The sequence below is a fragment of the Vigna angularis genome, chromosome 10 (assembly GCF_016808095.1).
Source record: "Vigna angularis cultivar LongXiaoDou No.4 chromosome 10, ASM1680809v1, whole genome shotgun sequence".
Classification (NCBI taxonomy): Eukaryota; Viridiplantae; Streptophyta; class Magnoliopsida; order Fabales; family Fabaceae; genus Vigna; species Vigna angularis.
Genome location: NC_068979.1, coordinates 21,485,805 through 21,500,055, shown reverse-complemented (window position 1 = coordinate 21,500,055; position 14,251 = coordinate 21,485,805).

Here is a 14,251-nt window from a genome sequence, read left to right as displayed (position 1 = left end):
TCCTTCCCTGTCCTTGGCCCCATTACAACCCTGAAAGACCTTTTGATCTAAACGGGCATATGTTTGGAGTATTGATATTAGAAGCTTGTCAAGTCTACTTGTGTTTGCTTTCTTGAGTGCATTGAGTTGAAAATTCTTTGCCCTAGACACTTGAGAGAAACACTATAGTGCATCTGTGAGGTTATGTTATTTTTGAATCGCCTCTTGAACTGATTAATTATTTTTGCCATACTTTGAATTGCTTGGAAGATTTCTATAAGTATCTGTTTTTCTTGATTTTGTGTTGGAAGATTTCTACTTCTTTCATCGGTCCATAATTCTTGAGAACTCTGTAAATTCTTTTTATTTTTCTTGAGTCTTTATTTTTCCGTCTGCTGCGTGTGTGTCAGTCCTTTAAAGTCCTTTGAACCATTCCCTGATTTGCGTCTTGATTTTGCTCAGGAGTGCAAAAGACTAAGTGTGGTCTATTTTGATGAATCAATATTTTCTACACTTCACTTAGTTTATTGTACTAGAATTAATTAGGGAATTATGCTTAAATGTCCGATATTTTCCTGTTTTTATTAATTGTGCTTAAATTGATTAGAAATTCTTATTTTGATTAATTTGAATTATCTAAGTTAATTATTTCTATTAATTATTTTGCAGGAAAATTTGGAAAAACATTTTGGAATATTGGGAAGAACATTTAAGTTACACACGGTTATTTACTTGGAAGAAACACTATGAATACACCACACTGCCTCGTAAAAGCATATGCTTGCTAATGTGAATGATATGTTGTCACAACATATTGGATGATGTCTGGATGGAAGTATACCACAAAAAGAATGGAGAATGAAGAGGCATGCACCGTGAATGAGTGGGGCCGTGTGGACATGATAGTTTTGGAAACATTGTAGAATGAAAATTTGATGGGAAGTATGTAAATTAAAAGGAAACCACTTATTCTTGAACGAAACCACTTGATTGAAAGAATGAATACTGCACGGAACTTTTGGTAAAACAAATGGAATAAAAGTGGGGATCTCCACTAGAAAAGGAAATAATATTCTCATAAAGAAGAGTGGTCACGTGAAGGGAGGAGCTCACACAAGTCAAAGTATTATATGACCCACAAGGAATGAATTTTAGTGGTGCACTTATGAAGGGGCTGCACTTCCACGTTCACAAATGTAAAGAGGATTCCAGAAGCAGCTCCAGCTATCACCGAGCCTTCACGGCCTGCACCAGAAATGGGAGAAGCCACATCTAACATCTTCAATCTTCCCAACGTAACTATCCAGTGGAAGAGAGGACAACCAGCAACTGCACCGTCCTCCACCAATCCAGCAAGAGCTCCATGGCTGGAAGAAAGAAGAACACTTCACGGCTGATCCATCAGCACCAGCCCTCAACCATATCAGCAGCTTGGAGTGGACCTCTCGGTCATCTTCCATGACAGCAGAACAGCAACGCCCATCCAGCAAGTTTTGCATCCAGAGTTTGGGAGGCACTCACAACACACATCAAGCCACCGAGATGGAGAAAGTTTTTATTAGGGATGAAAGAAGAGTTTCACGTTCAGTTTTGAGCAAAGAGATGCACATGATGATGGGCTGGACATTCACGCATCTAGCCATGAAGCTCACGGCCAAGGGTCCGTTCACTACTTAGAAAATAATTTTTGGAAGAAGGAAAAGCCTTCAACGGTCCAGAAGAAGAGGAGCTCACGGGATTCCACTTAGTTGGTGTGCACGGGAATAAATTAAAGTGAAGCAGCAGGAAGCATGTCACATGCACACGGATGGTAGCAAAGCTGGACCAGCACACGTCCACACTTCAGTTTCCAGCAGCCACAACCAAAGAAGGAGCTGGACCGAGAGGGGAATAGAACGGAAGAAAGAAAGAAAGCATGAAGGATTCACGGTCCAGCAGAGAAGTGAAGACGTTGTGCAATGGAAAATGTTTCTGCGGAATCGGACCGGGGAAGATTCCGGCCTCCTCCATGCTGAAACACTCCTTCTCCTGCGGTTGATGCGCTCCTTCCCTCGCCTCTGTGCTCCTCCTCCTGCTGTCGGTATCAGTGTAATGGGGGGTGGACCTGCAATAAAATTTCCGACGATCAAGTCAGAATGGGTTTTTATCAATGTATCATTCTTTTAGAATCCGATCCATACCTTCGCCGTTTACCCTTATTTATCTGATTTTTGTAGAGAATATTCTCTAATTATGCTCAGTCCACTGTGAAGGTAACGACGGAATTTCTCGTAATAGTTGGAGAAATAAAGGTGGAGGGTCCCTCCACTGTCTCCTTCGATTATATGCTGATTACACATTCATTGTGCATTAGCTGTCAGGACCGACCGCAGAAGGCCGACCGCAGAAGGCTGACCGCAGAAGACCGACCGTAGAAGACCGACCGCAGAAGACCGATCGCAGAAGACCAATCGCAGAGGACCGACCGCGGAGGCTATGTCGAGACCGACCGCGGAAGCTGTGTCGAGACCGATCGGCGGGCTGTTGAGAATGTATTCTGGTCGGTTGTCCAAGCATGCTGGGTATTCCGGGCGGTGGTCCGTCCATGGTAGTAACATAAGCCCCCCAAGCCCTAGCAAAATTATGATATTGCGTTGGGTTTGTAATGTTATATCAATCGGTAGTAGATTTTACCTGAGTTTAGTATGCTAGCATGCGTTCCTTATCACCTGAGCGGGTTTTGCGTTAATAGTTCCTCGGCGAGAGTTCATAAAAGAGCTTGCTTGAGCTTGCTTTGCTGCATGATTTAGGTCTTAGAAGCTCTCGAGGAGCGTGCTCTAAGCCAAGGTGAGAGCTCACGAAGAGACTGCCTCACCCGCTCGGTTTAGGTCTTAGAAGTTATTCGTGGATCGTGCTCTAAGACCAAGGTGGGAGATCACGAAGAGACTGCCCCACCCGCTCGGTTTAGGTCTTAGAAGCTCTCGAGGAGCGTGCTCTAAGACCAAGGTGGGAGCTCACGGAGAGACTGCCCCACCCGCTCGGTTGCTCAAGGAGTGCCAAGTTCTGTCATCTGCATCGAAGAAAACATAACGCACAGATTTCGAACGGTTAGAAATATGCAGCTAAATTTAATTTGAGCAGTTGATCCAACAAGTGAGACCGTTCGGTCTTCAATTAAATGTATTGAGGCCGAACGGCCGAGAATACGTTCATGCCGAGCGGGCTGAGATCCTGATGAGGCCGAGCGGGCCAATAATTTATTGAGGCCGAAAGGTCGAGAATAATTGAGGCCGAACTGCCAATAATAGGTGGAGGCCGAGCGGCCAATATCATGAGACCGAGCGGCCAATAATAGGTGGAGACCGAGCGGCCAATATCACGTTGAGGCCGAGCGGCCGAGAATCAATTGAGGCCAAGCGGCCGAGAATCCATTGAGGCCGAACGGCCAATAATTCGTTGAGGCCAAACGGCCATTACACTGAGGCCGAACGGCCGAGAATCAATTGAGGCCGAGCGGCCAAGAATCCATTGAGGCCGAACGGCCAATAATTCGTTGAGGCCGAATGGCCATTACACTGAGGCCGAACGACCGATAATGCATTGAGGCCGAGCGGCCAAGAATCCATTGAGGCCGAACGGCCAATAATTCGTTGAGGCCGAACAGCCATTACACTGAGGCCGAACGGGAGAATTAGTTCAGGCCGAGCGAGTCGAGATCCTGCTGAGATCGAGCGGCTGATAAAATGACGAGACCGAGCTGCCGAGAATCAATTGAGGCCGATCGGCCAAAAAATATATTGAGGTCGAACATGACCGCTCGGGCTGAATTTAGTTAACATTGGAGGCGGGACCTTTTTGGTATTGCCGATCGGTTTCAATAAACTAGCCTGATTCTGGTTACCGAGTGGCGACTATACTCATGTTAAGGTAGCCTCAGCGTTCCAGTTACTAAGCAAGTGTATGGTCCTATAACCTGCATTTCCAGACTGTAAAAAAGAATAAACTTTGACGATGATTACGTAAACCATCACCTCTCGGAAGGTGTTATATGAGTGTGGAGGTGCCCAGTTGAAAATTTCAATGAAATTAGAGAAACTCCTAAAATCGAGTAACCTATTCGCAGATATCATAAAAATTAAATCATAGATATTGAAACCAGTTACGCAGTAATCATCCTCTAGGAGACAAAACTGCTCGGGATAGTGAGTTATGCATCTCCCTTTAGGGTTTGAACCAAGGGAAACAACCCTGTTGCGGTTACTACCACTGCTGAGGGTTGGAAATAACCCATTGAGCTTCCCCTGCAACTTAATCAGATGTTCCAATTTAAACGCAATTTTAAGCGGGGAAGAAACAACAATGAAGTGGTCTCTTGGGCTCATGGTCGGCTGTGACAAAGAGACACTGGTTGTCGTGGTTGTGGTGCAGCCATTGATGGCGCGCTTCCGGGCGTCGTGAGGGACCATGGCGAGGTTATCGGAGAACATGAGTTTCCATAACATAGGAGTTGTCGTTCATGCCGACCGGAACTATCTACTTCCTCTATCATCAAGGGAAAGCAAATGCAACCTTGAGATTCCTGATGTTGTCGGCGAGGGTGAACTTGAATTTCCCTATTGGCCAGAACGGATTAAACTGCTTTAATAAAATTGGTTCACCGGGCGGATTGTGGTGAAGACGCTCGGTCCTGGGTGAATTGTAGGTGTTTCTACTATCCTGCAAAATAGATAAGGTGACCGTAATAACATTATTGTCACATCTGTTTGGACCTTAGCCACATGAGGGGCTTGGCGAGAGTTGGAAAACATTCACTGCTGCTCGGTTACTGAAAGTTGGCCAATTGCTCGGTATGCTGTATTTTGCACGAGTAGTAAGCTCTCAGTTTGCTAAATAGCTTGTATGTAGGGTCGCTTCCTTTGCATTGGAGAATAATAATTCCGTGCAAGTGAGACCGATCGATTTGGAAGATCAAAATGGGAAATGAGATCGGATTGGTCGCTTGGATAAAATCGGTTCAGAGCGCTGATATCGTCGGGGACGCTCGGTACATAGAGACCGCCTGGGATATTCAGGAGTTGAACACCTTCATTTGTCATCGCGATGCGCTGGAATGCTCCGAACGGGTGAGTTGGAAGATCCGAGCGGTGTAATATTTTCTGGAACCCCCCGATACTACTGTAGCGCTGCCTCCGAGGTCAACCAAGGTGCACTCCAACATCATCAGCACCTTCACGGGCGGGAAGCTTCTGCGATGGGAGGATGTCTTCCTTCAGCAGAAGCTATCGGACTGGCCTTCACGGCCGCTTACAAAGAGGACGGGGCCGTATTTGTCTGTCATGAAATAATGCAGTCAAAACTCTCAAGTTTAAATTGTTTGCCAACGGGTGAGGGGTGATTGCCCTCAATGTCTGTGAACATCTATGTTCTCATGTGCAAGTAGCAGAGTACATGATACTTCGAGAATGAATGCCAAATTTTCATCTTCTATGTTGTAGCTACCATATTCTGGAAACCAGGTGAATGTTTCGTTATCGTGTCAACCTAGTAGTCAAAAATGTCTACTGTTGTTTGGCATCGTGTCAAGGAAATTGTTTCTGCCGAACCGGAACGGAGAGGAATCCTGCCGCTACAGTCCCGAAACACTCCTTCTGTTGTGTTCCGCACACCTTCCTTCGCCTCTGTCTGCTTCTCTTCCTGCTGCCGGTATCTGGTGTAATAGGGGGTGGACCTGCAATGGAAAAACTCCGACGCTCAAGTCAGAAGGGGTTCTTAGTTTTTATTCAATCTGAATCAGAATAGATCTATACCTTGTCTATTTATCTAATTTTAGGGAATATTCCCTCATTATGCACAGTCCACTCAGAAGATAATAAAATGATGGTGTTTTGTAATAGCTGGCGCACCAGAGGTGGAGGGACCCTCCACTTTCTCCTTCAATTATTTGCCAATCACTCATGGGAGCATTCAATCACAGTCTTCTTATTTGGTTGTCGAGACCGAACAGCCAGCTTTGTTGAGGCCGAACGCGGATAGCTTTGTCGAGACCGACCGCGGAGAGCTGTGTCGAGGCCGAACGCAGAAGAGCTTGTCGAGGCCGAATGCGGATAGCTTTGTCGAGACCGACCGCGGAGAGCTGTGTCGAGGCCGAACGCAGAAGAGCTTGTCGAGGCCGAATGCAGAAGAGCTTGTCGAGAATCAAACTTTGTCGAGACCCACTGCGGAAAACTTTGTCGACCGACCACGGAGGACGACCGACCGCGGAGAGCTTTGTCGAGACCCAAGCTTTGTCGAGACCCAGCTAAAGGCTTTGTCGTGGTCGACCGCGTGAGACCATGTCGAGACCCAAGCTTTATCGAGACCCATAGTAACATGCCCCCCAAGTCTGAGTTAATCGTTTGGTTGTTAACCGAACGGTTCACTATAAGACTTATGAGTTTGAGGGTTTTTTCCCTTGTTTTTAAAGAGTTTGATCTAGGTACTTGAATTCAAAGTTTTCTACTTACCCGAGCGGGTTTTACCATCGGTCTTCAAATGTTTATAGAGGAATTTACCTCTTATCTGAGCGGGTTGTACCGTCGTTCTTCAAATGTTTATAGAGGAGTTTACCTCTTATCCGAGCGGGATTTGCCGTCGGTCTTCAAATGTTTATAGAGGAGTTTACCTCTTATCCGAACGGGATTTACCGTCGGTCTTCAAATATTTATAGAGGAGTTTACCTCTTATCCGAGCGGGATTTATCGTCGTTCGGTCTTCAAATATTTATAGAGGAGTTTACCTCTTATCCGAGCGGGATTTACCGTCGGTCTTCAAATATTTATAGAGGAGTTTACCTCTTATCCGAGCGGGATTTACCGTTCGGTCTTCAAATATTTATAGAGGAGTTTACCTCTTATCCGAGCAGAATTTACCGTCGTTCAGTCTTCAAATATTTATAGAGGAGTTTACCTCTTATCCGAGCGGGATTTACCGTTCGGTCTTCAAATATTTATAGAGGAGTTTACCTCTTATCTGAGCAGAATTTACCGTCGTTCGGTCTTCAAATATTTATAGAGGAGTTTACCTCTTATCCGAGCGGGATTTACCGTCGGTCTTCAAATATTTATAGAGGAGTTTACCTCTTATCTGAGCGGGATTTACCGTTCGGTCTTCAAATATTTATAGAGGAGTTTACCTCTTATCAATTTTCATTGAATATGATTTTATTTAGTGTTTTCGGGAGCGATTGCTCGGCCTAAATTGGGCTTAATTTATTCAATAAGATGTTGATGCCGAACTGCCAATATTAAGTTGAGGTCGAACGACCAATATCAAGATGAGGTCGAGCGGCCGAGATCACTCTAATACCGAGCGGCTGATAATATGTCGAGGCATCATTCCACGCACTTCACCCCTGGTTGCGAAGTCGCCTGCTACACGGTCTCTGCCAAAACTACTGTAAGCAGGTTCCTGGAGAATTTCAATATCTTCAGCACTTCAGATTTTTATATCTTCAAATTATGAGAATAGTAGCCCGGTTGATGCAGCTCTAAATTTAAACGCCTTCATCCAGCCATGAACTGGCAATGAATATATCGGAGGTGTCGCTAGTGCCAGCATTTCCTCTCTCTGTTTCCGGATCCCTCTTTTTCATGAGGCTTTTTTGATGAAATTATTTATCCAAAGGGGAACCTGACGCCCCCTTACAGCTGTAGATATTCATTTGTCCTTTCCTAAATAATGGAGTAAAAGAAAGAAGCAAGCCAAAGCCAAAATAATGTAATGTAATCTCCACTGGAAGTTGACATAACAGTTAAAATTATTGACAACGTTATCATATATCACATTTTTAAAGATCCATGTGATTATCGTAGAACTAGAATAAGTGGTAAAATAAAAAAATTTTAATGAGAAAGTTTAGAATCTTAAGGATTTTCCACTTATCTTTTTCTAAACTTCAACCGACTGCATCTATATGATGAGCCTTTCCGAAAGTAGATTCAAGTTCAATGTCCAAATACCTGGATATTCCTGAAAATTCTCAAAACAAAAGACATCAAATTTATTGTTGAACTCTTTGCTTCTTAGTGCAAAACCTGGTACTGATCCGAAGTAACCATGTTGAACTGAGCTTTTGTGTGGTTTTATGTGGTTTCATGGGGATGCCACTCGTTCCCCACAGACGGCGCCAAAATGTTTCTGCCGAACCGGAACGGAGAGGAATCCTGCCGCTACAGTCCCGAAACACTCCTTCTGTTGTGTTCCGCACACCTTCCTTCGCCTCTGCCTGCTTCTCTTCCTGCTGCCGGTATCTGGTGTAATGGGGGGTGGACCTGCAATGGAAAAACTCTGACGCTCAAGTCAGAAGGGGTTCTTAGTTTTTATTCAATCTGAATCAGAATAGATCTATACCTTGTCTATTTATCTAATTTTAGGGAATATTCCCTCATTATGCACAGTCCACTCAGAAGATAATAAAATGATGGTGTTTTGTAATAGCTGGCGCACCAGAGGTGGAGGGACCCTCCACTTTCTCCTTCAATTATTTGCCAATCACTCATGGGAGCATTCAATCACAGTCTTCTTATTTGGTTGTCGAGACCGAACAGCCAGCTTTGTTGAGGCCGAACGCGGATAGCTTTGTCGAGACCGACCGCGGAGAGCTGTGTCGAGGCCGAACGCAGAAGAGCTTGTCAAGGCCGAACGCAGAAGAGCTTGTCGAGGCCGAACGCGGATAGCTTTTTCGAGACCGACCGCGGAGAGCTGTGTCGAGGCCGAACGCAGAAGAGCTTATCGAGGCCGAACGCAGAAGAGCTTGTCGAGAATCAAACTTTGTCGAGACCCACTGCGGAAAACTTTGTCGACCGACCACGGAGGACGACCGACCGCGGAGAGCTTTGTCGAGACCCAAGCTTTGTCGAGACCCAGCTAAAGGCTTTGTCGTGGTTGACCGCGTGAGACCATGTCGAGACCCAAGCTTTGTCGAGACCCATAGTAACAGAAATGATGGAATCAGATGCCAAAATGTAAAAGGGGAGACCAGGCCGAACGACCGAGTTCCCGTTGAGGCCGAACGGATTGAATCCGAGCTGATGAGCACGAGCGGCTGAGAAGAAATTGAGGCCGAGCGGACAAGAACAAATTGAGGCTGAGCGGGTTGGATCCGTGCGGAATGATTCCGAGCGGGATGATTCCGAGCGGGATGAATCCGAGCAGATTAAGTCCGAGCGGCCAAGAAGAAATTGAGGCCGAGCGGCCAAGAATATGTTGAGACACCCTTCCGCGAACTTCCCCCCTGGCCTGCGAAGTCGTCTCCTTCACGATCCTTGCCGAAACTGCTGTAAGCAGGTTCCTGGAGAATTTCAATATCTCCAACACTTCAGATTTTTATATCTTCAAATTGTGAGAATAGTAGCCCGGTTGATGCAGCTCTAAATTTAAACGCCTTCATCCAACCATGAACTGCCAATGAATATATCGGAGGTGCCGCCAGTGTCAGTGTTTTCGTCTCTCTATTTCTGGATCCCTCTTTTTCATGAGGCTTTTTTGATGAAATTATTTATCCAAAGAGGAGCTTGGCGTCCCCCTTACAGCTGTAGATATTCATTTGTCCTTTCCTAAATAATGGACTTTTACTAAACTTCAACCGACGGCATCAATATGATGAGCCTTTTCGAATGTAGACTCAAGTTCAATTTCCAAATATCTGGATATTCCTGAAAATTCTCAAAACAAAAGACATCAAATTTATTATTGAACTTTTTGCTCTTTGTGCAAAACCTGGTATCGATCTGAAGTAACCATGTTGAGACTGAGCACGTGTTTGGTTTTATGTGGTTTCATGGGGATGCCACTCGTCCCCACAGACGGCGCCAAAATGTTTCTGCGGAATCGGACCGGGGAAGATTCCGGCCTCCTCCATGCTGAAACACTCCTTCTCCTACGGTTGATGCGCTCCTTCCCTCGCCTCTGTGCTCCTCCTCCTGCTGCCGGTATCAGTGTAATGGGGGGTGGACCTGCAATAAAACCTCCGACGATCAAGTCAGAATGGGTTTTTATCAATGTATCATTCTTTTAGAATCCGATCCATACCTTCGCCGTTTACCCTTATTTATCTGATTTTTGTAGAGAATATTCTCTAATTATGCTCAGTCCACTGTGAAGGTAACGACGGAATTTCCCGTAATAGTTGGAGAAATAAAGGTGGAGGGTCCCTCCACTGTCTCCTTCGATTATATGCTGATTACACATTCATTGTGCATTAGCTGTCTGGACCGACCGCAGAAGGCCGACCGCAGAAGGCTGACCGCAGAAGACCGACCGTAGAAGACCGACCGCAGAAGACCGATCGCAGAAGACCGATCGTAGAGGACCGACCGCGGAAGCTGTGTCGAGACTGATCGGCGGGCTGTTGAGAATGTATTCCGGTCGGTTGTCCAAGCATGCTGGGTATTCCGGGCGGTTGTCCGTCCATGGTAGTAACAGAAAACAATTCACGCATCCACACAAGCTGGGTCCAGCAGAAGCACAACAGCAATGTGGGATTCACGTTCAGCACAAAGATGGAGCATTCACGTCCAAGGGAGAAGAAGAAGACAAGGATTAGGGACCCAACCTTTGGTAAAAGCACACGACACAAACAAATGGAGGGCCTCCCACCTTATTTTATTTGGCACATCAGACAAGCACATCACGGGAAAGCTAGCTGGAAAATGAAGAAATGACATACAGTATATTCAGAGAAGTGGCTATAAGTTGGAAGCAGCAGCGAGAGAAGAGGGACATCAGATTTTAGGAGTAGTTAGTACCACTCACGGCTTGGAAGAGGCTTCTGCCTCTTCCTTTTTCCTTTTCATTTCTAGTAACAAGCTTTCTTAGTTTCTCTTTTCAACAATATGCAAAATGTAGTGTTTTATTTCTGAAGTGTATCAGTGTTGGGAATAGTTTGTTAATTTTATTTTCACGGCATTTTATTTCAAGTATTGTGTTTTGCTAAATTTGATTTTCAATTAAGTGCTTTTAATTTTACTGTCTCTTTTATTTTTATCGTTTACTATTTTCTGCATCGTTAAATTATGTCAATGTATTTCTCTGTTCATTTTAATTTCAAACGTCATTTTATGGTTTATTTTCACTGATGTTTTTATTTCTACATTTAATTTTACTGTTTCTGCATATTTACTGTTCTATTTTTATTGTCTTTAAATTTATTTCAAACGTTTTTAAATTCGGTTTTATTTAATTTCTAGTCCATTTTAATTTATTCGCATTCAAAATCACAAAAACAACCCCCCACTTCGTGTTTAAATCTAAGACTGAACCCCAGTATTGGTCCTTGAGAGACGACCTAGGAGTCAAATCCTAGTCTATACTGCATTCTTTTCATGCACATAAAATTTGTATGACCGCGACAGTCGTATCACCAGTGGTAATCGCGGCTAACATGGAAATGAAGCCAGCATTGATACACCTTGTTCAAAGTAATCAGTTTTCAGGATTGTCACACGGAAATCCCTACGATCATCTGACAACTTTTAATGAATATTGCAACACTGTGAAAATGTTGAATGTGTGAGAGGAAGCAATCAGACTTAGTCTTTTTCCATTTTCCTTGGCAGGCAATGCCAAGAAATGGTTAAATTCTTTTCCTGAGAGAAGTCTGACAGGTTGGGATGATGTTGTGTCAAAGGTTTTGCAGAAGTATTTCCCTCAATCAAAAATAAACAAAGGCAAGCAAGAGATATCCTCTTTCCAACAGGAACCTGAAGAGACTTTAAGTCAGACATGGGATAGGTTTAAGGGATTGTTAAGAAAGACTCCCATACATGGATTTGATGTCCCCACTCAATTGAACCTGTTCTTAGGAGGTTTAAAATCTCACACAAAATTGATGCTAGATGCCTCAGCAGGAGGTAACATTAGGTGGAAGACACCTGATGAAGCTCATGAAATTATTGAAAATATGGCATCTGGTGATAATGATGTTCAAAGTGAGAGAGGACAAAATCAAAAGAAGGGAATGTTTGAGTTGCAATCCCAAGATGCCTTATTAGCCCAAAATAAAATTATGACTCAACAGCTTGAGTCTTTGATGAAAAAGGTATCACAACTACAAATCCAAAATGTATCACAGGCACAACATACTGTGCAAGGGTGTGAACTGTGTGGTGGAGAGCACCAAAATGGACAGTGTGCTATTCTCACTAATGCTAAGGAAGAGGTAAATTACATGGGAAATCAAGGCCGTCAAGGAAATTATGGAAATTATAATCAAGGATGGAGACCTCATCCTAGCATGGGTCAGGCTAGTTCCAGTAGATCACCTCCACAGTTTCAACAACAACCCACTCTTTCTGATAGGACATCAAAACTGGAAGAAACTCTTCAACAATTTATGCAGATGTCCATATCAAATCAAAAGAGCACAGATGCATCTCTAAGAAATTTAGAAGTTCAAATGGGTCAATTGGCCAAGAAACTGGAAGAGAAGCCTGTAAATACATTTGGAGCTAACACTAAACCAAATCCAAAAGAGCACTGTAAAGCTATAACAACAAGGAGTGGTAAAGTGTTAGACAGTGTAGTTGTGAGGAAAGAGGATCAAGAGGAAAAGTTAAATGAGGAACAAAAAGATAAAGAAGAAGAAGTGGAAGAGCAGAAAGATAAAAATAAAAAAATTGAAGAGAGCCAAAAAGGAAAACAGATTGTGAATCCTTTACCGTACCCAAAGACATATTCTAGAAAGGAAAAAGAAAGTCAATTTGCTAGATTTATGGCTCTCTTCAACAAGCTGGAAATTACAATTCCCTTTTCTGAAGCACTTCAACAGATGCCCTCTTATGCTAGATTCATGAAAGATCTGTTGACCAAGAAGAGAAAGTATATTGAGGAAGAAACAATAGAGGTGCAAGGGAATTGTAGTGCCATCATCCAAAAACTTCTACCTCCAAAATTCAAAGATCCTGGAAGCTTTACTATTCCATGTACAATTGGAAAACTCCCTATTGGAAAAGCATTGATAGACTTAGGGGCAAGCATTAATTTGATGCCTTTGTCTATGTTAAAGAAAATAGGAGACATGGAAGTAAAACCAACAAGGATGACTCTACAATTAGCAGATAGGTCTTTAAAATACCCATATGGAGTTATTGAAGACGTACTGGTGAAAGTTGATAAGTTTACTTTTCCAGTAGATTTTGTTATTCTTGATATGGAGGAGGATACTGAAGTCCCCCTAATATTGGGTAGATCTTTCATGAAAACTGCTAGAGTCATAATTGATGTTGATGATGGTCATTTGAAGGTGAGGCTACATGATGAAACAATAACCTTTAATGTTGTGGAGGCTATGCAACATCCAAAAGATAAAGGGAACTGTTTCAGAGTTGAAGTACTGGATGATGTAGTTGAGACTGTAAAAAATCAGATGTATGTGAAATCCCCTTTAGAGCGTGTATTGGTTGATGCTTGTGAAGAGCTTACTGTTGAAGAAGAATCTGAAGTGGAAGAGATTTCACAACATCTAGAAAAATTAAAAGAAGAGAATTCCACTGATGTGAGAGTGGAAAAATTGGAAAAGGCTGACTTGGATGATCAGGAAAAAATGGAATTAAGAGTGCTTCCTGATCATCTCAAGTATGTGTTTTTAGAAGAAAATTCTAAGAAGCCTGTGATCATAAGCAATTCTTTATCAAACAGTGAGGAGAAACATTTAGTGAAAATCTTGAAAAAGAATAAAAAGGCAATAGGTTGGCACATCTCTGATTTGAAAGGCATAAGTCCAACCTACTGCATGCATAAGATCATGATGGAACAGGATTATAAGCCCATAGCACAACCACAGAGAAGGTTGAATCCTATTTTGAAAGAGGTGGTGAGAAAGGAAGTGCTTAAATTGCTTGAAGCAGGAATGATTTATCCTATCTCAGATAGTGCTTGGGTGAGTCCTGTGCATGTTGTTCCTAAGAAAGGAGGTATGATTGTTGTTCAGAATGAGAAAAATGAATTAATTCCTACAAGAACAGTCACAGGGTGGAGAATGTGTATTGACTACCGAAAATTAAATCAATCCACCAGGAAAGATCATTTCCCTCTTCCTTTCATGGATCAAATGTTGGAAAGGCTAGCAGGACAAGCCTACTATTGTTTTCTGGATGGGTATTCAGGATATAATCAAATAGTAGTGAATCCAGAGGACCAAGTGTTACGCGGGTCGCTCCGCGTACAAATTCGATTGCAGATAAGAATGCAGTATAGACTAGGATTTGACTCCTAGGTCGTCTCTTAAGGACCAAACTGTTGGTTCGGGTTTTCAGTC